At 43.7% G+C, this 24539-nt stretch overlaps 1 protein-coding gene and 1 non-coding gene across 8 annotated transcripts in view; one reads left to right on the top strand and one right to left on the bottom strand.

The window, feature by feature from the left end:
* The window catches only part of LOC144685847 (putative E3 ubiquitin-protein ligase HERC1), a 429767-nt gene that overhangs the window by 5462 nt on the left and 399766 nt on the right, over window positions 1–24539 (top strand). The window lies entirely within an intron of this gene.
* On the bottom strand, window positions 3980–4086 carry LOC144689042 (U6 spliceosomal RNA). Its single transcript, XR_013578550.1, has one exon. It is a non-coding gene; the product is annotated as a U6 spliceosomal RNA (small nuclear RNA).

Raw genomic sequence — 24539 nt, forward strand, 5'->3', positions numbered from 1 at the left:
TCGCACCTCATACCATCATAGTTTCCTTTATTAAGATTCAGGACCAAAGTCTCAGAATCAACTACATCACTCTCCATCTTGATGAAGAATTTTATCATATTATGGTCGCTCATCCCCAAGGGGCCTCGCACAACTAGATTTCCAATTATTCCTTTCTCATTACACAATACCCAGTCGAGGATGGCCTGTTCTCTCGTTGGTTCATCAACGAAGTGGTCCAGAAAAACGTCCCGTATACACTCCAGGAATTTCTCCTCTACGGTATTGTTACTAATTTGATTTGCCCAATCTATATGCATATTGAAGTCACCCATAATTACGGATGTTCCTTTATTACATGTGTCTCTAATTTCCTGTTTAATGCCATTCCCAACATCGCTACGGCAGTTTGGGGGTCTATATACAACCCCCACTAACGTTTTTGGCCCCTTAGTGTTTCTCAGCTCTACTCATACAGATTCCGCATTGTCGGAGCTAATATCTTTCCTCACTATTGCGTTAATTTCCTCTTTAACCAGCAATGCAACTCCACCGCCTTTTCCTTTTTGTCTGTCCTTCCTAAATATTGAATACCCCTGGATGTTCAGTTCCCATCCCTGGTCACCCTGCAGCCATGTCTCCGTAATCCTGACTATGTTATCCCTGTTTACATCTATTTGCGTGGTTAATTCATCCACATTATGGAGGCAGCAATTAAGGGTGACTTAAGAGGATGTGTGAGCATATACAAGATGTAATATTTTATAGATGCAGCAATGGAAATAACATGCTGGTAAGTCAATAACCATAGAAGTATACAAAAATCTGGTGCAGCAAAATCAAGTGGCATTGTGGACTCCCGGGGGCCCATCGCAGATCCCGTGTGCATAATGCTAAGTGTTCAGTTTTCTCAGTTTGTCACTACACTGTAAGCTTTTGAGTCCCAATATTGAAGCAGGAGTATTCCAAAAAAGTACTGAGATAGGGAGAAAAATATAGAAGTTATTTTTCAGCAATTTAATTTGTAGAATTGCTGATAGCCAATTTCTGCTCATGGGATCAACTCGACTGCATTTAACTTCTGTTCTGCTTTGATCTTTTTTATTTAATTTAATAGTAAACTGGGCATTTGATTTTGAATCCATTATCTTTGTGCCAGCTCTGAAGTGGGTTGTAAATGTGAATGGGCAGTTCTCAGTTAGCAGGTCAGTTAGTAGGTGCAAACATGTTGATTATTTCACCTGCTCCTTCTTTCCCTCCAGTTGCTGATAGGCAACCATGTGTATCTTTAGTTTCTGCAGAGAGATAAATTGGTGAGATCTATTATGTTAATATTTTCATATATTTAGAAATCAGTAATTTGTATCAACAGCTTAATATTAGGACTGTATTCTAGATCTGTGTGCTGCTAAAATTTAGTGAGATAATTATTAGATCTATCACTGATGAGCGAAACTTTCCAATATTCTCTCGGCACAATAAATTTTGCTAGAATTAATTGGAATTTATTAACCTTTTAAATATGTGGAAATGGCTAACAACAAGGATATGTAAAGTCATTTTTTTTTACTTTCTGGAATGATTAGACGTAAAGGCAAGTATTTATAAGAATTCAGTGTTTCATTTGAATTAAAAATGATGCAGCAGATTCACCAGGGTGACAATTCAGTTTGAATACATTTAATCTCATAAAGATCTTTTTATTTTACCACCTTTACCACTTTATTTTAAAGCATCTTATTTGCTTGATGTAAATGGGTGAACACTGGTACACAAGGTATTATAAGAACATAATAAGATTAACTATTTGTGATGTCAACAAGAAGACTTAACAAATTATTTGATATTAGTTCAGCAGAAGATGACACTTAAAATATTGTTAGAAAATGTAGAAACTCTGATAAATCACTCATGCTTTGTTGGAATGGTTGCAACATAGAAGGAGGCCATTTGACCCATCACGTCTTTGCAAGCTGTCTGCAAGAGCAATTCAGTCAGTCCCACTTCCCTCCCCTTTCCCCATAGCACTGCACATTTTTTTCTTTTCACATAATTATCCAATTCACTTTTGACAACCTTGATTGAATCTGCCTCACCACACTTTTAGGCAGTGCACCCTGACCACTTGCTGTGTATGAAAAAGTGTTTTCCTCTTGTCATTGTTGGTCTTTTGCCAGTCGCCTTAATTGGCGTCCTCTGGTTCTTGACCCTGTCACCAATGAAAACTGTTTCTCTCTGTCCATTCTGGCCAGACCCCTCGTGATTTTGGACATCTCTATCAAATCTCCTCTTAACCTGCTCTAAGGAGAACAACCTTAGCTTCTCCAATCTTTTTTGCACCCTCTCTAAAGCCTTCATGTCATTCCTTAAGTGTGTTGCCTCACAGTTTATGTTATTTGCAATTGTATTACAATCTAATAATTCCAACCCCAGCCAACTCTTATTCTCATGTCGAATACTATATTGTCATGAGGTCATTCCTCATAATTCCACCATTTGTGTTATCAGTGCAATGGATTATGCCTCTTGCTGTTTCCAAACCTGGCTTTCTCTGATGTGTAGCCCATAAAGGGTTGAGTGACAATGTACTGACGTATTCATAATACAAAGGGGTGGTAAATTGCTCAAATTCAGGATGGCGTTAAAGGATAGTTACAAATGTGGCCACCTCCAACGCACAATCTCGCAGTACTTCAGCAATTTATGTTGTTAGATTCTTCAATGTATGTTGCAGATTAATTATCATAAGTAAAAGCAGTCCATTTTTAAGCTGTCAGCCAGCACTGCGGACGTACCAATGTTGCATGAACTGCAGTAGTTCAAGAAGATGACTCACCACCATCTTTTGGAGGGCAATTGAGGATGGGTAATAAATGCTGACCTTGTCTACAATACTTACATCCACCAATGAAGAAAAATAATGCTCAGGCCCAAAAGTTGCTAATTTTAATAACATTAGTATTTTGAATGGTTGCAGTATATTTTTATGCTTTTTCTTCTCCACTCAATGCATCGGAACACCATCAGAAAGCACAGTAGAAATAGACAATGGAGGTGTGATTCTCTTCATTACAGAATTCTTGATCTGAGTTTAAATGCTTTGGTTGGATATGGTCGAAGAAGAAGGTAGAGAAGAATGGGCAGTTTTCTCTTGACCTCTGTTGTGTACATCCAGCCCCTAGAAAAAGGATTGGAGAGAAACGAAAGGACTTGTACCATTATAAGAGTTACTTCAGCCAAATACTGACCAGTGTCGGTTCCCACATGGACACTGCTGATACCCAGCTATACCTCACTTCACCCTTTCCTGAATCCTTTTCTATTTCTAAATTGTCTGATTGCTTTTCTGACATCCTGACTAGGCTGAATCAGACTTTTTGCAACCTTTCAGTTATATTTGACCCCAAGGTGAGCTTCCTATCAGACATCTGGACCATCACTAAGACTGCCTATTTCCACCTCAGCGATTGCATCTTTGCTTGTTTATCTGCTGCTGAAATTCTCTGAGTGCTTGGATCATTCAAAATACTGCTGATCATGTCCTAACTTGCACCAAATTCTACTGGCCCATCTGCTCTCTGCACTCTGATCTGCGTTAGCACCCAGTCAAGCACAGCCTCGGTTTTAACATTCTGATTCTTGTTTGCAAATTCCTTCATGGCCTTGCTCCTCTCTATCTCTGCAATCACCTCCAGACCTACAACCCTCTGTATATCTGCACTCCTCTAATTCTGGCCTCTTGAACATTCCTGATTTTAATCTCTCTACCATTGGCAGCTGCGCCTTCAGCTGTAGGCCCTAAGCTTCAGAATTCCCTCACTAAATATCTCTGCATTTTCCCTCTCGTTCCTCCTTTAAAAATTCTTTCGAGTTATCAACAGTCACAGACTGCAACTCTTTCAAGTACAATCACAGTTCTTGGTTTCCGGGAGTGGGACATGAACCCACAACCCTCTGATTCAAACGCCAGGGTGCTATGAACTGAGCCACAGCTGACACCTCTAATGTGGAACGTTTCACGAATTTGCGTGTCATCCTTGCGCAGGGGCCATGCTAATCTTCTCTGTATCGTTCCAATTTTAGTATATGTGCTGCCGAAGCGAGCACTCGTTCCTCCTTTAAGATGCTGTTTGAAACCTACCTCTTTGACGACACTTTTGGCCTAATATCATCTTGTGTAGCTCGGTGCCCAACTCTGTTTCACCGCAATCCTGTGAAGCACCTTGACATGTTTTCTGTTGTTCAAAAAGCGCTATATAAATGTAAGTTGTTGTTACACTTTTCTTCAAAGCTGATATTAACCCTATGTCGAATTTGTAACACAGAAGCTTCTCTCACATAGGTATTTTTGATGAAACTAATGTGGGTTTATCTTGGTTCTGACCTTTTTTACTTCCACAACAACTTTATTGGCCCACGACTACACTGCATGAACTGAACCTTTGGATTAGTGGCCGCAATCCCCCCCTCTTATCCAGACAGCCTTTTTTTTATTCATTCACGGGAGGTGCGCTTTGTTGGCTGTGCCAGCACTTATTGCCCATTCCTGGTTGCCCTTGAGAAGATGGTGGTGAGCTGCCTTCTTGAACCATAGCAGCCCCTGTGGTGTAGGTACACCCACTGTGCTGTTAGAGAGAGAGTTCCAGAATTTTGATCCAGCAACAGTGAAGGAACAGCGATATATTTCTAAGTCAGGATGGTGAGTGACTTGGAGGGGAAGATCCAAGTGATGGTGTTTCCATCTATCTGCTGCCCTTGTCCTTCTAGGTGGTAGTGGCCGTGGATTTGGAAGGTGCTGTCCAAGGGGCCTTGGTGAATTCTTGCAGTGCATCTTGTAGGCGGTACACACTGCTGTTATTGTGCGTCGGTGGTGAAGGGAGTGAATGTTTGTGAATGTGGTGCCAATCAAGTGAACTTCTTTGTCCTGGACAGTGACCAGCTTCTTGAGTGTTGTGGGAGCTGCACTCATCCAGACAAGTGGGGAATATTCCATCACATTCCTGACTTGTGCCTTGTAGATGGTGGGCAGGCTTTGGGGAGTCAGGAGGTGAGTCACTCGTCGCACGATTCCTAGCCTCTGACCTACTGTTGTAGCCACATTATTTCTACAGTGAGTCCAGTTCAGTTTCTGGTCAATGGTAACCCCCAGGATGTTGATAGTGGGGGATTCAGTGATGGTAATGCCATTGAACATCAAGGGGCGATGGTTGGATTCTCTCTTTTTGGAGATGGTCATTGCCTGACACTTGTGTGGTGCGAATGTTACTTGCCACATGTCAGCCCAAGCCTGGATATTGTCCAGGTCTTGCTGCATTTGGACATGGACTGCTTCAGTATCTGAGGAGTCGCGAATGGTGCTGAACATTGTGCAATCATCAGCGAACATCCCCACTTCTGACCTCATGATGGAAGGAAGGTCATTGATGAAGCAGCTGAAGATGGTTGGGCTGAGGACACTACCCTGAGGAACTCCTGCAGTGATGTCCTGGAGCTGAGATGACTGACCTCCAACAACTTCAACCATCTTCCTTTGTGCTAGGTATGACTCCAACCAGCGGAGAGTTTTCCCCCTGATTCCCATTGACTCCAGTTTTGCTAGGGCTCCTTGATGCCACACTTGGTCAAATGCTGCCTTGATGTCAAGGGCAGTCACTCTCACCTCACCTCGGGAGTTCAGCTCTTTTATCCATGTTTGAACCAAGGCTGTAATGAGGTCAGGAGCTGAGTTGCCTTGGTGGAACCCAAACTGGGCATCAGTGAGCAGGTTATTGCTAAGCAAGTGCTGCTTGATAGCACTGTTGTTGACCCCTTCTATTACTTTACTGATGATCGAGAGCAGACTGATTGGCCAGGTTGGATTTGTCCTGCTTTTTGTGTACAGGACATACCTGGGCAATTTTCCACGTAGCTGGGTAAATGCCAGTGTTGTAGCTGAACTGGAACAACTTGGCTAGGGGTGCGGCAAGTTCTGGAGCACAAGTCTTTAGTACTACTGCCGGAATATTGTCAGGGCCCATAGCCTTTGCAGTATCCAGTGCATTCAGCCGTTTCTTGATATCATGTGGAGTGAATTGAATTGGCTGAGGACTGACGCCTGTGATGCTGGGGACCTCCGGAGGAGGCCGAGATAGACCATCCACTCAGCACTTCTGGCTGAAGATTGTTGCGAATGCTTCAGCCTTATCTTTTGCACTGCTGTGTAGGATTCCTCCATCGTTGAGGATGGGGATATTTGTGGAGCCTCCTCCTCCAGTGAGCTGTTTAATTGTCCACCACTATTCATGACTGAATGTGCTTAGATCTGTTTATCATTGGTTGTGGGATCGCTTAGATCTGTCTATCATTTGCTGCTTATGCTGTCTGGCATGCAAATAATCCTGTGTTATAGCTTCACCAGGTTGACACCTCATTTTTAGGTATGCCTGGTGCTGCTCCTGGCATGCCCTCCTGCACTCTCCATTGAACCAGGGTTGATCCCCCGGTTTGACGGTAATGGTAGAGCGGGGATATGCCAGGCCATGAGGTTACAGATTGTGTTTGAGTACAGTTGTGCTGCTGCTGATGGCCCACAGCGCCTCATGGATGCCCAGTCCTGAGCTGCTAGATCTGTTCGAAATCCCATTTAGCACGTTGGTAGTGCCACACAACATGTTGGAGGGTATCCTCAATGTGAAGGCGGGACTTTGTCTCCACAATGACTGTGAGGTGGTCACTCCTGCTGATACTGTCATGGACAGATGCATCTGCGGCAGGCAGTTTGGTGAGGATGAGTTCAAGTATGTTTTCCCCTCTTGTTGGTTCCCTCACCACCTGCCACAGACCCAGTCTATCAGCTATGTAATTTAGGACTCAGCCAGCTCGATCAGTAGTGCTGCTACCGAGCCACTCTTGGTGATGGACATTGAAGTCCCCCACCCAGAGTACATTCTGCACTCTTGCCACCCTCAGTGCTTCCTTCAAGTGATGTTCAAAATGGAGGATCACTGATTCATCAGCTGAGGGAGGGCAGTACATGGTAATCAGCAGGAAGTTTCCTTACCCATGTTTGACCTGATGCCATGAGACGAGTCGATGTTGAGGACTCTCAGGACAGCTCCCTCCCGACTTTATACCACTGTGCCGCCACCTCTGCTGGGTCTGTCCTGCCGATGGGACAGGACATACCCAGGGATGGTGATGGTGGTTTCTGGGACATTATCTGTAAGGTAAGATTCCTTGTGGAGGACTGTGTCAGGCATTTGCTTGACTAGTCTGTGAGACAGTTCTCCCAATTTTGGCACTAGCCCCCAGATGTTAGTAAGGAGGACTTTGCAGGGTCGACAGGGCTGTGATTGCTGTTGTCGTTTCCAGTGTCTAGGTTGATGCCAGGTGTTTTGTCCGCTTTCATTCCTTTTTTGTGACCTGTAGCGGTTTGTTACAACTGAGTGGCTTGATAGGCTATTTCCGAGGGTATTTAAAGTGAACCACATTGCTGTGGGTCTGGAGTCACATGTAGGCCACACCAGGTAGGACATCAGATTTCCTTCCCTAAAGGACATTAGTGAACCAGATAGGTTTTTACAATAATCAACAATGGTTTCATTAGAGTTTTATTCACCATCTGCCATGGTGGGGTTTGCACCTGGGTTCCCAGAACATTGTCCTGGGTTTCTGGATTATTAGTCCAGCGACAATACCACTACGCCATCACCTCCCACATCCTCCATAAGTGAAGACAATAGAATATGGTCTTTCAATACTTGGGGCAGAAATTTCCCCCTGTTGGGGGGCGGTTGTGCGGGGGCGGGTGCGAACCCGATCCACAGAGGTGCCTCGGGGATTAGTTTAAGGTTTGAAAATCTAAATGAAGAAAAGAAAATATTTTAAGACATGTCCTCTCATGTGACAGTGTCACATGAGCTGGGACATGTCAATGAATTCTTTCAAAATTTTTCATTTAATTGATAAACCCTTCATGAAACCTCATCCCGCCCATGGATGAGGTTTCTTGAAAAATGTGAAGGCCGCCTGGACTCTTTGCCTGCCCGCCAACCTTAAGGTTGGACGGGCAGCATTCTTAACAACTTTAATTATTTTCTCAATGGCCTTAATAGGCCTTTGACAGTTCGGTGGGCGCGCAGCCAATTTGGCTGCGCGCCCGCCAAACTAACAATCTAAATGATGCGCGGTGACGTCGGGACGCACCCCCGACGTCACCGCGCGTCATTTTACGCGTCGGCAAGCGGGCCCTGCTCCCACTCGCTGACCCAAAATTTCTTCCCTTGGTTGATATCCAGTGGGATATTCGCATTAGAATAAGTGGCCAGTGACTCATACAAACATACGTACCTGTGAAATAGGAGCTGGAGTAGACCATTCGGCCCCTCGAGCCTGCTCTGCCATTCAATAAGATCATAGCTGATCTGATTGTAATCCCCCCATCTACCCCTGATAACCTTGCACCCCCTTGTTAAGTAAGAATCTATCTAGCTCTGTTTTAAAAATATTAAAACACCCTGCTTCCACTGCCTTTTGAGGAAGAGAGTTTCAAAGACTCCTGGCCTCCTCATCTCGGTCTTAAATGAGCAACCCCTTATTTTTAAACCGTGACCCCTAGTTCTAGATTCTCCCATAAGAGGAAACATCCTCTCCACATGCACTCTGTCAAGACCCCTCAGGATCTTATATGTTTTGATCAAGTCACATTTTACTCTTCTAGACTCAGTGGATACAAGCCTAACCTGTCCAATCTTTCCTCATTAGCCAACCTACCCATTCCTGGTATTAGCCAAGTAAACTTTCTCTGAACTGCTTCTGACACATTTAGATCTTTCCTTTACTAAGGAGACCAACACTGGGTACACAGTGTTCCAGATGTGGTCTCACCAGTGCCCTGTACAACTGAAGCATAACCTCCCTACTTTTGTATTCAATTCCCCTTGCAATAAATGATAACATTCTATTAGCTTTCCTAATTACTTGCTGTACACCTTCATACTAGCGTTTTGTGAAGGCAGCTCACCACCACCTTCTCGATGGCAATTAGGGGCGGGCAATAAATGGTGGCCTAGCCAGTGACGCCCACATCCTGAAAATGAATTTTAAAAAATTAGGACTCCCAGATCTCTCTCAATCTCAGACCTCTGCAATCTCACCATTTAGATATTTTGATTCTTTTTATTCTTCCTGCCAAAATGGATAATTTCACATTTGCTCACATTATAATCCATTTGCTGGGTCTTTGCCCACTCACTTAACCTATCTATGTCACTTTGTAGCCTCCTTACACCCTCTTCACAATTTACTTTCCTACCTATCTTTATGTCGTCAGCAAATTTAGCAACCATACCATCTGTCCCTTTTATGTAAATTGTAAGGAGTTGAGGCCCCAGCACTGATCCCTGTGGCACACCACTCGTTACATCCCGCCAACCAGAAAAAGACCCATTTATGGCTACCTTCTGTTTCCTGTTAGCTAGCCAATCGTCCATTCATGCCAATGTATTACCCCCTACACCTTGAGCTTTTATTTTCTACAATAATGTTTGATGTGGCACTTTATCAAATGTCTTCTGGAAATCAAAGTACAGTACATCCACCAGTTCCCCTTTATTCGCAGCACGTGACTCCTTCAAAGAACTCCAATAAATTGGTTAAACAAAATTTCCCTTTCACAAAACCATGTTGACTCTGCCTGATTGCCTTAAACTTTTCTAGGTGCCCTGCTATAACATCTTTAATAATAGTTTCTACATTTTCCCTATGACAGATGTTAAGCTAACTGGTCTGCAATTTCCTGTTTTCTGTCTCCCTTTTTGAATAATGGAGTTAGTGTGCTATTTTCTAATCTAATGGGACATTCCCCAAAACTAGAGAATTTTGGAAAATTAAAACCAACGCATCAAGTACTTCACTAACCACTTCTTTCAAGACCCTAGGATGTAGTCCATCAGGTCCCTGGAATTTGTCAGCCCGCAGCTCCAATAATTTGTTCAATACCACTTCTCTGATGATTGTAATTTTCCAGAGTTCCTCCCTGCCTTCCATTTCCTGATTTACAGCTATTTCTGGGATGTTACTTGTATCCTCTATAGAGTGAAAACAGATGCAAAATACCCATTCAATTCATCTGCCATCTCTTCACTTTCCATACAGTCTTTAACTTTTTTAGTTAACCATGGATGGTGGAATGCTAGTATTTTTGCCTCTAAGTCTGAAGGATCCAGACAGCCCTGGAGTACGGGCTCTCAATACTGGAGTTTTGCCATCCCTAACCCAATCATAAAGGGTGGATGGATTTTTAAAAGCCTTATTCGCTATCCATCTTACACCTTTCCAAATGTCAACATTGAAATAAGGTTCATTGTTAAAATAATTGTATTCGGAAATAGGAGCAGGAGCCTCGGGCCTGCTCCGCCATTCAGCTAGGCTGACTATTACAAAATAAATCTTAAATATGGGCAATCATCTTTCTGGCTGCAGTGAAGTTACGTGGATTGCTTGTAGCCAAGAAAGTTCCTTGGGAAACAGTTGTTTTAAGTCGATTCTTTTTTTTTGAGTAGGTAGGTAATAGGTAATAATTTTTTATACTGTTCAATATGTAGTTTTTGAATTTGAATATTGAATGGAGTTTGATTGCTTTGTAACTTGTGATCTAGAACATTCAGTGGACTCTAATCTGCTGTCACAGCATCAGCAGTTGTTCTCAGCTAAATTTTTTGGACTGATTTTGTTTGTTCCTTTGCGTATAAAAAAATTCCCTGTAAGTATAATTCATTGTGCGACATACGGTAAGTACACATATTATATTGGTTGAAGTCCTATGCTGGGCATAACAGCTCTAGAAAATGACAAGATTTTTTTGATGCAAATCCTTTCCCCTTTAAGTTTGAGAAATGTGTTTTATTTAAATGTTCAAACTCCTGCTCTAAACCTTGGCCTCTGCTGTGTTACTCTGAACACAGAGTTGAGTAGTGGGCTTAATTGCAGCGGAGTGTCCTTAGAAAGTCAGGGGTTGACTTTCTACATGAGGTACATGAAAAATTAAGGATTTTTTGGCTAGAAGTCGGGAGTTGACTTTTACATGAGATTGACTATTACTCAAGTATATACGGTAAATTAATTTATCTTTTTCAGTTTATAAAATAACTTCTGAGTAAGTTAATTTTAGTCTGAATATACCATGATAGACATAGAGAGGGTGAGCTCCTTACACACATCTGCAATGATCCAGAGTCTGGGAAAGAACTAATGTGGGAGAAATCCTATTCATACTATTATAAGCACAAACTCTGTGTTGTCTGGCTTTTAAATTTGGAGAACGGATGCCTAATCTTTCCAAGTTAAAATAATTTAACTTGCATTAGACTTTTGGTATCTTACTTCAGATGGTTTATTCCTTTTAAACTATAACTGGAGGGCTCATCTCCTTGCAAACAGTGTTTTTATTTATTCTTTCATGGGATGTGCGTGTCGCTGACAAGACCAGCATTTGCTGCCCATCCCTAATTGCCCTTGAACTGAGTGACTTGGTAGGCTATTTCAGAGGGCAGCTAAGAGTTAACTACATCTCTCTGGGTCTGGAGTCACATGTCAGTCAGACCAGGTAAGGATGGCAGATTTCCTTCTCTAAAGGACATAAGTGAACCAGATGGGTTTTGACGACAGTCAATGATAGTTTCATTGTCACCATTACTGAAATTAGCTTTCAATTCCAGATTTTATTAATTGAGTTTAAATTCCACATGCTGGGATTTGGACCCTTGTACTCAGAACATTAGCCTGGGCCTGTGGATTACTGGTCCAGTGACATTACCATTGTGTTACCATCTCTCCGACTAGATTTTGGGACACATTACATGATTACGTGCCTTACTTCAGATGGCTGATTGCTGTTAAACTATATCTGGAGGGCTCACATCCTTGTACATGGTGTTTTTTATAAATTCTTACATGGGATGTGGGCATCGCTGGCAAGGCTAGCATTTGTTGCCCAAACCCTAATTACCCTTGAACCAAATGACTTGCTAAGCCATTTCAGAGTTATTATGCTGAACATCCTTCATACCTGTGTAATCAGCTTTAAGTTCAGTGCTCCAGTTTTGTACTTATGTATGTTACTCTCAATGGAGTACCTCTAGACAGAATACTTGCTTAACTCGGAAATTTGGTGAGCGAGGGAATTTTAAGCATTGATCCTTTGTAAAATGTAGTCAACTTCGCATTTAACATTTCATTTAATTTGAACTTTAAATTGTAGTTAGCCTGTGGCATGCAAGCTGCCTACTAGTAGCAGCTGCACAGTTAGTTAATTGGGTGGCTAATTAGGTAGTTAGCAGGGCCTTACTCAAGTTCTGGAACTTTACCTGGTATAAATACAAGAGATTTTGCTAATGCATGAAATAAAGCATGAAGTCCAGCTTGACAGTACTGCTAGAAGTGTACTTAACTTTGGAATTTGATGAGTGAGGGAAGTTGGTTCAGGGAGGGAAGAGATATTGTTCTGGTCTTTTACAGAACAAAGAATGGTGCGAGAGAGGGAGTGACATCTGAGAGCTGAAGTCCAGAGACATTAACTAAGTAAGCAGGTACATGATTGGTTGGTGAGTTTTAAAATTTATTTTTTTCTCCAAGAACGGGGGCAATAGTTCAAACCAGTTTGAGGGAGGTGCAAGTAACTTATTACATTTATAGCGTCGCTAGTTAAATTACTTAATATAACTACACATAATTGCTGAGTGATACTACTAAACTTGAGATCCTAATTACTTAAATAAAATGCAGTAGAGATGGCAGGGCAGGTGATGTGTTGCAGTTGTAGCATGTGGGTGCTGGTGGACACCAGTGTGATCCACAGCAACCACATCTGCAGTTAGTGTCTGCAACTCAAAGAACTTAGGCTCAGAGTTGATGAGCTGGAGTCCGAGCTTCGGACACTGTGATGCATCAAGGAGGGGGAAAGTTATCTGGATACTTTATTACAGAAGGCAGTCCCACCCCTTAGGCTAGGTATTTCAGATTTAGTCTGTGGTCAAGGACAGGAGTGAGGCAGGTACTCAAAGCTAGCACTGGAAGACCCTCAGCCTATGCAATTGTCCAACAGGTTTGAGGTTCTTGCAGATAGTATGGATGAGAACAGAGACTGCAGGGAGGATGAGCAAACTAACCACATCACCATGGTACAGGAAGCCATTCAGGTGGGGGGAGTAAAAAGAAATGTAGTAGGGGACAGTACAGTTAGGGGGATAGACACTGTTCTCTGCAACGGAAAGCATGTCGTGAAGGCTGTGTTGCCTGTCTGGTCCCAGGGTCAGCAGCATCTCTTTGGGGTTGGAGGGGAAGGATCCAGTTTTTGTAGTCCACATGAGTATGATGACATGGGTAGATTTAAAAAAGATCTTCAACTGAAGGCGTATGAACAGCTAGGGGCTAAAATTAAAAAGCAGAACCATAGAGGTAATAATCTCTGGATTACTGGCTGAACCATGAGCAAATTGACATTGGGCAAATAAGATCAGAAAGTTGAATGTGTGGCTCAAAGATTGGTGTGGGAGAAATGGGTTTTAATTCATGGGGCACTGGCAGCAACACTGGGGAAAGAGGGAGCTGTACCGTTGGGGCGACCTTCACAAACCCCACTGGAACCAGTGTTCTGGGGAATCGTATGACTAGTGTTGGAGAGAGGGCTTTAAATGGGCAGGAGGGGAGGCGGTGGAATTGTCACTGGACTAATAATCCAGAGACCCAGGGTAAAGCTCTGGGGACCCAGGTTCGAATCCCACCATGGCAGATGGTGAAATTTGAATTCAGTAAAAAATCTGGCAATGAAACCATTGTCGGTTGTCGTAAAAACCCTTTAGGGAAGAAAATTTGCCATCCTTACCAGGTTTGGCCTGCATGTGACTCCAGACCCACAGCAATGTGGTTGATCCTCTGAAACAGCCTAGCAAACCACTCAGTTCTCAAGAGCAACCAAGGATGGGCAATAAATGCTAGCCTAGCCAGTGATGCCCCCATCCCTATCCCATGAATGAATTAAGAAAAAAAGGAAGGCTCATGTGATGGGAGAGTTAGTAAATCTACAGGAAAGGACAAGTTAATAGTTCAGAGTAGCAGTCTGGGTAATGATAATCAGGGAATGACAAGAAGGAACAGAGCATACAAACATAAGAATGGAGCAACAAATAGGATCAGGGTTGGGGGAAAAAAATGGTAAAACAATACAGACAGAATTAAAGGCCCTTTAAGAGAATTATGTGACTACTATAACAAAATGGATGAATTGATAACACAAATTAAAATAAATGTCTATGGTATGATGGCCATTACAGAGATGTGGTTACAAGGTGACCAAGACTGGGAACTGAATATTCAAAGATATTTGACATTTCAGGAGGACAGGAAGAAAGGAAAAAGAGATGGGATAGCTCCGTTAATAAAGAATGAGATTGGTGCAGTAGCGAGAAATGATCTTGGTTCAGAAGATCAAGTTGTAGAATCAGTTTGAATGAAAATAAGAAGAAGCAAATCATTGGTGAGAGAGTAGTTTATAGGCCCTCTAACAGTAGCTATACTGTAGGTCAGAGTGTAAATCAAGAAATCATGCTGGCTTGAAAGAAAGTACTGCAATAATTGTGCGTGATACTAATCTTCATATAGATTGAACAAATTAAATTGACAAGGTATTTTTGAGGATGAGCTACAGAATGTGTTTGGGACAGTTTCTTAGAACAATACATTCTGGAACCAACAAGGCCACAAGTAATTTTAGACTGGGTCATGTTTAATGAGACAGGATTAATTAATGATCTCATAGTAAAGTACAGATTTGGTTTCCTTACTTGAGGGATATATATATGAATTAGACAAGATCACTAGGGCCTGTGTACTCATTGGAGTTTGGAACAAGTGGTGATCTTATTGAAACATAGAAGATTCTTAGGGGGCTTGACAGCTAGATGCTGAGAGGATGTTTCCCCTCATGGGAGAATCTGGATCTAGAGAGCATGATTTCAAAATAAGAGGTCTTCCATTTAACACTGCGATGAGGAGGAATTTCTTATCTGAAAAGGTCATTGGTAACCTCTAACCCAGAGCTCAATGGAGGCTGGATCATTGAATATATTCAAGGCTGCGTTAGGCAGATTTTTGATCCACATGGGAGTCGAGGATTATGGGAAACGGGCAGGAAGGTGGAGTTAATGCCACGATCAGATCAGTCATGATCTTATTGAATGGCGGAGCAGACTTGTGGGGTTGAATGGGCTACTTCTGCTCCTATTTCTTATGTTCTCTCAAACTCAGGGCGGAAACGTCCCAGTTTTGCACTAAGTGCGGTAGTGGGTGGGAAAAAGAATGTTTTATGCGCCGGCTGCAATGGCAGCTTTTCGCGCTATATCATCCCATTCCCACCTTATTAATTATGCAGCCACAGGAAAATGCCATCTCGCTGGTGGACAGCGTCTGATTTGCCCGCCACACCGTTACCTCGCCACTTTCTCATACAGGGTGCTATATTTAAACAGCAGCCAGGCGCCCACTTCTCTGCTTGCACCCCAAGACTGCTCCGGTGAAGACATGGCCCCAAAAGCCAAGAAGAGTGCAGCCCTCCGATTCAGTGACACATCCCAGGCATGCCTTCTGGATGCTGTGGAGGCCTGCCATGATGCCCTGTACCTCTGCTCTGGCCGCAAGAAGCCCATCAGTCTCACCACTTCTGCTTGGGAGGCAGTGGCAGATTTGATCGGTGCCAATGCTGCACACAAGAGGTTGGCCATTCAGTGCAGAAAACGGATGAATAATTTCATCTGTGCAGCCAGGGTAAGGCAACCATCTTATCACTTTAAACTCACACACTGGCAAGCAAGGCCATCACACATTCACTGGCACCTCACTCACTTCCAGCTCAAGGGACATCACCACTCATTCTCTCACACGCACTCTCACCTCGCTATCTGGCCTCATCTCCTCTGGAGATTGCTTCCTTAGCCCTCGCCACCTTGAGGCCACTTGCACAGATCAACACGTGCCCCCACACACACCCTAGGTTGCAGCCCTCACCTTGAAGCCTCTTCCCTTGCCTAAGGTCACTTCTCCCCCTTCCCCAAGCAAGCTGTAGAAAAGCCACATCCACCTTACAGCTGATTTGATAGGTAGACACCTGCCCGTGAGCTCCCCAAAAGTGATGTGGTGCTGCCTGCAAAGCCTGGCATTGATGATCGCGAGTGCTGCCCGAAGCAAGGTAGGCAAACAAACCTCGAAGTCCCAAGTGAAGTGCAGCGCGCCAGGTGCTTGTCGCTTATGTACAGTTGTGGCATGCTGACGTGCCTAGATGATCCAGCATGGAGGGATGATTCCAGTGAGCAGGGCTTATAATGGGATACTAAAGTATTGAAATTAGGCTCCCGATGTGCGACGGTGGGCGATGCGGCCCGCCATTGATGGGTGGAGCGGACGATCACAAACTGGTTTCATGATACCGTGAAACTGATTTTTGGCCTTCTCGCCATATTGTTCCTCCCCCCCACCCACCCGGCCCACCGTGATGCCTGACATCTACTTGGCTGGAAAATTCCGGCCTCAGTGTTAAATTCTGTCATTATGATCACTCTTTTGCAGCAGGTCCTTTACTCTAAGATTACAAATTAACCCTGTCTCATTACACAGAACAAGATATAAAATAGCCTCTTCCCTTTTTGAGTCTATGATAAACTGTTCTGGAAACTGTCTCGAATGCATTCCATGAACTTGTCCTTCAAATTACTTTAGCTGATTTTGATTTGTCCAGTTTTTATGAAGATTAAGATCTTCCATGGTTGTTGCATTGCCTTTGTTACCAGCACCTCTTATTTTTTGATTAATTCTCTACCCAATAGTATAACTACAAATAGGCGACCTTTAACTATTTTTTACCATCATTTCCAGATTTAACCTTATTCACTAGTGCACTATTACCTGAAAACATCTTGTCGCAATCTGCTTATCTTACCCAAAATGCTACATTGCTCTGTGGCTTTGACTTTTCTCTTTTGGATTTTCCCTTCACTTGAACTCACCAACATCTGACTCCTGCCATGCCCTTTCTAGTTTAAAGCACTATCAGCAGCCCTAGTTAGACAGTAGAATGCTGGCCCCAGTCTGGTTTAAGTGGAACCTGTCGCACCACAACAGCTCCCTCTTTCCTCAGTACTGATGTCAGTGCCCCATGAATCAAAATCCCTATCTCACTCACACAACACTCTTTTAACTATGCATTTAGCCCTCTGATCTGTTGACCCTATAACAATTTGCACATGGCTTGTGTAGTAATCTAGAGAATATTACCATTGAGGTTCAGTTTTAGAATTTGGACCCTAGCTCCTCAAACTCCCATGGTCGACTCTCATCCCTCATTTTACCTAGGTCTTTCATTCCTACCTGGACCACAACAACTGGATCCTATCCCTCCCATTCCAAATTCTGTCCCCGACAAAAAGATGTCTAACCTTGGCAGTGGACAGGGAACACAACCTTCGTAGTGTTTACAGAGTGAAGTATCTAATCTCCTGATGATACTGTGCCCTATTACTAGCACGTTCCTTTTCACTCCTGCCACTTGAAGTCAGGATGGTGTGTGACTTGGAAGGGAACTTACAGGTGGTGGTTCTCCCATGCATCTGCTGCCCCTGTACTTCTAGGTGGTAGAGGTTACAGCTTTGGACGGTGCTGTTGAAGGAGGCTTGATAAGTTGTTACAGTGCATCTTGTATATGGTATATGCTGCTGCTATTGTGGTGGAGAGAATGACTGTTTAATGTGATGGATGGGATGCCAAACAGGCGGTCTGCTGCATCCTGGATGGTTTCCGAACTTAGCAAGGCTCCTTAGACAGCATCTTTCAAACCCACGACCACTACCATCTAGAAAGGCAAGGGCAGCAGATACATGGGAACACCATCACAAGGAAATTCTCCTCCAAAACCAGTCACCGTCCTGATTTGAAATATATCGCCATTCCTTCACTGTGTCTGGGTCAAAATCCTGGAACTCCTTCTCTCACAGCACTGTGGGCGTACCTATACCACAGGGACTGCAGCAGTTTAAGAAGGCAGCTCACAACCACCTTCTCAAGGGCAATTAAGGATAAGCAATAAATGCTGGCCCAGCCAGCGAAGCCCACATCCCATGAATGAATTTAAAAAAAAGCTTCTTGTGTTGTTGAAGCTGCGCTCATCCAGGCAAGTGGATAGTATTTCATCACACTCCTGACTTGTGCTTTGTAGATGATGGACAGGCTTTGGGGAGTCAGGATGTGAGTAACTCACTGCAGAATTCCAAGCCTCTGACCTGCTCTTGTAGCCACAGTATTTAAATAGCTAGTCCAGTTCAATTTCTGGTCAGTGGTAATCCCCAGGATGTTGATGGTGGGGGATTCAGCGATGGTAATGCCATTGAGTGGCAAGGGGGATATGATTAGGTTCTCTCTTTTTGGAGAGGTTAATTGTTTGGTGTGAATGTTACTTACCACTTCTGAGCTCAAGCAATAATGTTGCCCAGGTCTTGCTGCATATGGACACGAACTGTTTTACTACCTGAGTCGTCGCGAATGGTGCTGAAAAAAGCGCAATCATCAGCAAACATTCCACTCCTGACCTTATGATGGAGGAAAGGTTATTGATGAAACAGCTCAAGCTCTAGGACACAACCATGAGGAACTTCTGCAGTGATGTCTTGGAACTGAGATGATTGACCTCCAACAACCACAATCATCTTACTTTGTGCTAGGTATGGCTCCAACCAGTGCAGAGTTTTCCCCTGATTCCCATTGAAAACAGTTTGGCTAGGACTCCTTGATGCCACACTCGGTCAATTGCTGCCTTCATGTTAGGGCGGTCACTCTCACCTCCACCTTGGAGTTCAGCTTTTTAGTCCATGTTTGGACCAAGGCTGTAATGAGGTCAGGAGCTGAGTGGCCCTGGCAGAACCCAAACTGAGCAGGTTATTGATCAGTAAGTGCCGCTTGATAACACTGACGACAACACCTTCCGTCATTTTGCTGATGATTGAGAGTAGACTGATGGAGCATTAATTGGCTGGGTTGGATTGGTTCTCCTTTTGTGGACAGGACATACTTGGACAATTTTCCACATTAAGAGTAGATGTCCATGTTGTAGTTGTAGTGGAACAGCTTGGGGTGTGGCTAGTTCTGGAGCAAGAGCCTCCAGCATTGCTAGAATTTGGACAGGGCCCATATCCTTTTCAGGATCTAGAGCCTTCAGTCGTTTCTTGATATCACTTGGAATGAATTGCATTGGCTGAAGACTGGCATCTGTGCTGCTGGGGGACCTCCAGAGGAGGCCCAGATGTATCATCCACTTGGCACTTGTGGCTGAAGATGGTTGCAAAGCTTCACCCTTGTCTTTTGCACTGATGTGCTACAGGACCCCCTGATCATTGAGGGTGGGGATATTTGTGGTACCTTCTCCTCCAGTTAGTTGTTTAATTGTCCACCACCATTCACGACTGGATGCGGTAGGACTGAAGTTGGTTGTGGGACCGCTTGGCTCTCTCTATAGCATGCTGCTTCTGCTGTTTGGCACTCAAGTCCTGTGTTGCAGTTTCACCAGGTTGACGCCTTAGTTTTAGGTATGCCTGGTGCTGCACTCTTTTTTGAATCTGGATTGATCTCCCAGCTTGATGGTAATGGTAGAGTGAGGGATAAGCTAGGGTATGAGGTTACAGATTGTGATTGAGTACAATTCTGACGGCCTACAGTGCTTCATGGATGCCCATTTTTGAGTTGCTCGATCTGTTCTAAATCTATTCCATTTAACACGGTGATGGTGCAATGGAGGGTATTATCCGAAGATGAGTCTTTGTTTCCACAAGGACTGTACAGTGATCCTTGATAGTCTGATACAATTGATAGATAGATTGGTGAGGATGAGGTTCTTCCCTTTTGATGGTTCTTTCAACGCTTGCATCAGGCCCAGTCTAGCAGCTATATCTCTTGGGACTCAGCCAGCTCAGTCAGTAGTGGTACTACTGAGTCACTCTTGTTGGGCATTGAAGCCCCCCCACCTAAGGTACATTCTGTGCTGTTGGCATCCTCAGTGCCTCTTCCAATTGGTGTTCAACATACAGGAATCTTGTTTCAGCAGCTTTGTTTTAGTTCATTTATGGGATGTGCCCATCCCTAATTGTCCTTAAGGTGATGGTGAGCTGCCTTCTTGAACCTCTACAGTTGATATCATGTAGGTACACCCACAGTGCTGTTAGAGAGGGAGTTCCAGGTTATTGACCCAGATACAGCGAAGGAATGATGATATATTTCCAAGCCAGGATGGTGAGTGGCTTGGAGGGGAACTCCTAGGTGGTGGTGTTCTCATGTGTCTGCTACCCTTGTCCATCTAGATGTTAGAAGTCATGGGTTTAGAAGCTGCTGTCAAAGGAGCCTTGGTGAGTTGTTGCAGTGCATCTTGTAAATGGTACGCACTGCTGCCACTGTGCATCGGTGGTGGAGGGAGTGAATGTTTGTGGATGGGATGTCAGTCAAACGGGCTGCTTTTTCCTGGATGGTTTCAAGCTTCTTGAGTGTTGTTGGAGCTGTGCTCATCCAGGTAAGTGGAGAGTATTTCATCACACTCCTGATCAGTGCCTTGTAGATGGTGGACAGGCTTTGGGGAGACAGGAGGTGAGCTACTCGCTGCAGGATTCCTAGCCTCTGATCTGCTCTTGTAGCCACAGTATTTGCACGGCTAGCCTAGTTCAGTTTCTGGTCAATGGTAACCCCCCCCAGGATGTTGATAGTGGGGGATTCAGCAATGGTCATGCCATTGGATGTCGAGGGGCGATGGTTAGATTCCCTCTTGTTGGAGATGGCCGTTGCCTGGCACTTGTGTGGTGCGAATGTTACTTGCCACTTGTCAGCCCAAGCCTGGATATTGTCCAGGTCTTGCTGCATTTGGACATGGACTGTTTCAGTATCTGAGGAGTCGTGAATGGTGTTGAATATTCTGCAATCATCAGCAAACTTCCCCACTTCTGACCTTATGATGGAAGGAAGGTCACTGATGAAGCAGCTGAAGATGAGCCTAGGATAGTACCCTGATGGACTCCTGAAGTGATGTCCTGGAATTGATATGATTGACGTCCAACAACCAGAACCACCTTTCTTTGTGCTAGGTATGATTCCAACCAGTGGAAAGTTTTTCCGCTGATTCCCATTGACTCCAGTTTTGCTAGGGCCAATCATTTAGGACTGAGAAGAGGAGAAATTTCTTCACTCAAAAGGTTGTGCATCTTTGGAATTCTCTACCCCAGAGGATTGTGGTTATGCCATCATTGAATATATTTAAGACTGAGATCGACAGATTTTTGGTCTTCAGGGCATCATGGGGAGTCAGTGTGTAAGTGGAGTTGAGGATGAAGGTTAGCCATGATCATATTGACTGACAGAGCAGGCTGGACACCCATATGGTCTTCTACTGCTCCTATTTCTTATGCCCTTGTAACTTGAGTGTGGCTCAAAATATAAATGCTGCTTCTGCACTTATTCAGGCTATTACTTAACTACCACTATCAGTCTGGCCCAGTTGGTAGCACTCTCACCTCTGAGTCCCAAAGTCCCAAAAACAAAGCTGACACCCCAGTGCAGTACCGAGGGAGCGCTGCACTGTTGGAAGTACCTTCTTTCAGATGAGACATTAAACCAAGGTCCCGACTGCTTGCTCAGGTAGATGTAAAAGATCCAACGTTGCTATTTTGAAGAAGAGTGGGGATTTATCCCTTACATCAACATCACAAAAACAGGTTATTTGGTTCTTATTACATTGCTGTTTGTGGGTTTTTGCTGTGGACATATATTGCCTTATTTCCTACATTACAACAGTGATTACGCTTTCAAAAGTGCTTTCTGTGTGTCAGTGGAATTCCCAAGCCTGGTTGTTAAGATTACACTGAGACTAGGATGTTTTGGTAGAGACTGTTTATTGCTTAGCACAGAACTTACTTCTCCACTCCACTTCATGGAAATTTTAGTCTCCAATCTTCACTTACAGGCAACCACCCTCTTCTACCAAATATCAGTGGAATTCCCAAGCCTGGTTGTGAAGAATACACTGAGACTAGGATGCTTTGGTGGAGACTGTTTATTGCTTAGCACAGAGCTTACTTTTAAATTTAGCACTGACCAAGCTTCACAGGCATTCAATAATTAACCTTTTATACAAATTTTATCCATGATTTTCAAGAGATTGTTCAAACCTTCTTCATTGTCCGATTCCAGAGCTTCCAGTCTGAGAACACTGTGCAACTGATCTTGGTCCTGGTAAAAGTGCCAGAGCCATCCCTTGCTTTTTTTTCCAGAAGAGACGTAACCCATGTCCATATATAGACGTTAGTTTTCCATTGATCATAAGGTTCCATTTCACAAAATAGTGACGGAAAATCATATCCTGCCTGGTTTCAGTCATCTTTCTTCAAAGAATCACCAATTACCGTCTTCTCAAAAAACCTAATTCTAATACTCGCCTTCTTTCTGGAAGTAAATCTTAATCTCCAATTTTCACTTGCAGGCAGTGATCCTCTCCTACCAAATGTCAGTGGAATTTCCAAGCCTGGTTATGAAGAATACCCTGAGACTAGGACGCTTTAGTGGAGACTGTTTATTGCATAGCACAGAGCTTGCTCCTCCACTCTAACACCCCACCAGTGCTTTTTTTTTGTTCAAACAAATTAAACTAAGTTAGGAAAAAACAAGGAATGAAACGAGATGCAGTCCCTTGAGGGACACTGCGAACCAAATATCAAACGTTAAAGGAAACTTACAAATATTAAACCAAAATGTGATCAAAGGCGTCTATAAAATGCCCCAATCCCTGTGGTGCCCACCGAGCACAGAAGGCCTCTATTGTGCCGCTAGACACCGTGTGCTCCCTCTCCAAGGACACCCAGCCGCGAATGTAGCCGCAGAAGAGGGGCAGACAATTGGGCCGGATGATTCCCTCGGTCGCCCGCTGCCTGGACCTGTTGATGGCCAGCCTGGCCTGGACCAGGTTCATGAGGAGGTCCTCCTCCCTCTCCACCCCTCTCTGTACCGGTATGCGAAAATCAGGAACGTGGGACTGAAATGCAAACAAAACAAAGGCAAAAGGCTTTTTAAATAACCAAAAAGGGGGTGCAGTCTACAACACGAGACATAAACATGGTCCACGGACTCCACAATGCTGCAAAACGCACAGGCATCCTGGGAGTCCGTGAACCAGAACAACCTACAGTTGTACGGGACTGCACCGTGCAACACCCTCCACCCCAGGTCCCCAATGGTAAGTCGGAGGACTCCCAAACCCTGCCAGTGCTGGCTGACTCTTCTTTATATGTACATTTGAGTATAATTAACTATTCAATACTCAAAACCTGTTCACCTCATTATCTTAATCTGCTGGGTATTTAACATCCATCAACAGAACCTATTAGATACTTAACACAATGGCTGTAAAGCACTTTGAAACATCTGGTGGTCATGAAAAGCACTATATAAATGCAAGTCTTTTTTTCCCGATGGACAATTTCTGTTAAGTGTTGCCAGCTTGCCGTTTCTTTTACAGTTTTTAAAGTTCTAAGTTAAATTCAAAAAATTAAACTAATTGTAATTTTGGTTAGCAACTGGCACTGCTGTTGGGCATATGATCTCAGTGCTCATATTTGCATGGCATATAATTTAACATTTTATGCATGTGTTGTTGAAATGGTCAGACAAAAAGTAGAATGTGTTAGTGTTTTAAAATCATGTGTTTCACTTCATTTGTAACTCCTAATTGATTATCTGCTAAAATGGTGTCGACAATGACCCCAGATATCATGAAATCAAGAAGATAAAATTTGCAAAAACAAAATTCTTCAGTTGCTGGAACTCCTGAAATAAAAACTGAAACTGTTGGAGATGCACAGCGGGTCAGGCAGCCTTGTGGAGAGAAACAGAGTTATTGAAAACTCATTGATCTGAAATGTTCACTCTGTTTCCATAGGTAAAATTTGCACATGATAATATAGAAGGCATAATATTGCTATTAATTTACTAATTTAATAACTAATTAATTAATCAAATAAGGCTAGTTAGACATGGTCGGGCAGGTGGTGTGCTGTAACTGTAGCATGTGTGAGCATTGAGATCCTAGACGGCTATACTTGCAGCTTGAGCAACTTCAGCTCAGAGTTGTTGAGCTGGAGTCCGAGCTGTAGACATTACGGGGCATCAGGGAGGGGGACAATTACCTGGACACTTTGTTTCAGACACCCAGTCACAATCCTTAGGCTAAGCAGAACTTTAGAGTTGGTCGGTGGTTAGGGACAGGAGGCTGTGATGGCAAGTCTGGCAGGCATAGGGATCCAAGATGTTGTGATGGAGAGCCTCAGCCTTTGACTTTGAGCAACAACTACAAGGTATTTGCTTCTTACGTGGGTGAGAACAAAGACTGCAGGGTGATCAGTGAACTACTCTTAGCACTGTTGTGCAGGAATTCATTCAAATGGGGGAAGGGGAAAAAGAATGATGGGGGACAGTATAGCCAGGGGGATAGATGGATTTTTTGCAGCCATGACCAG

This window comes from Cetorhinus maximus, chromosome 1 (genome assembly GCF_964194155.1).
Source record: "Cetorhinus maximus chromosome 1, sCetMax3.hap1.1, whole genome shotgun sequence".
NCBI classification, from domain to species: domain Eukaryota; kingdom Metazoa; phylum Chordata; class Chondrichthyes; order Lamniformes; family Cetorhinidae; genus Cetorhinus; species Cetorhinus maximus.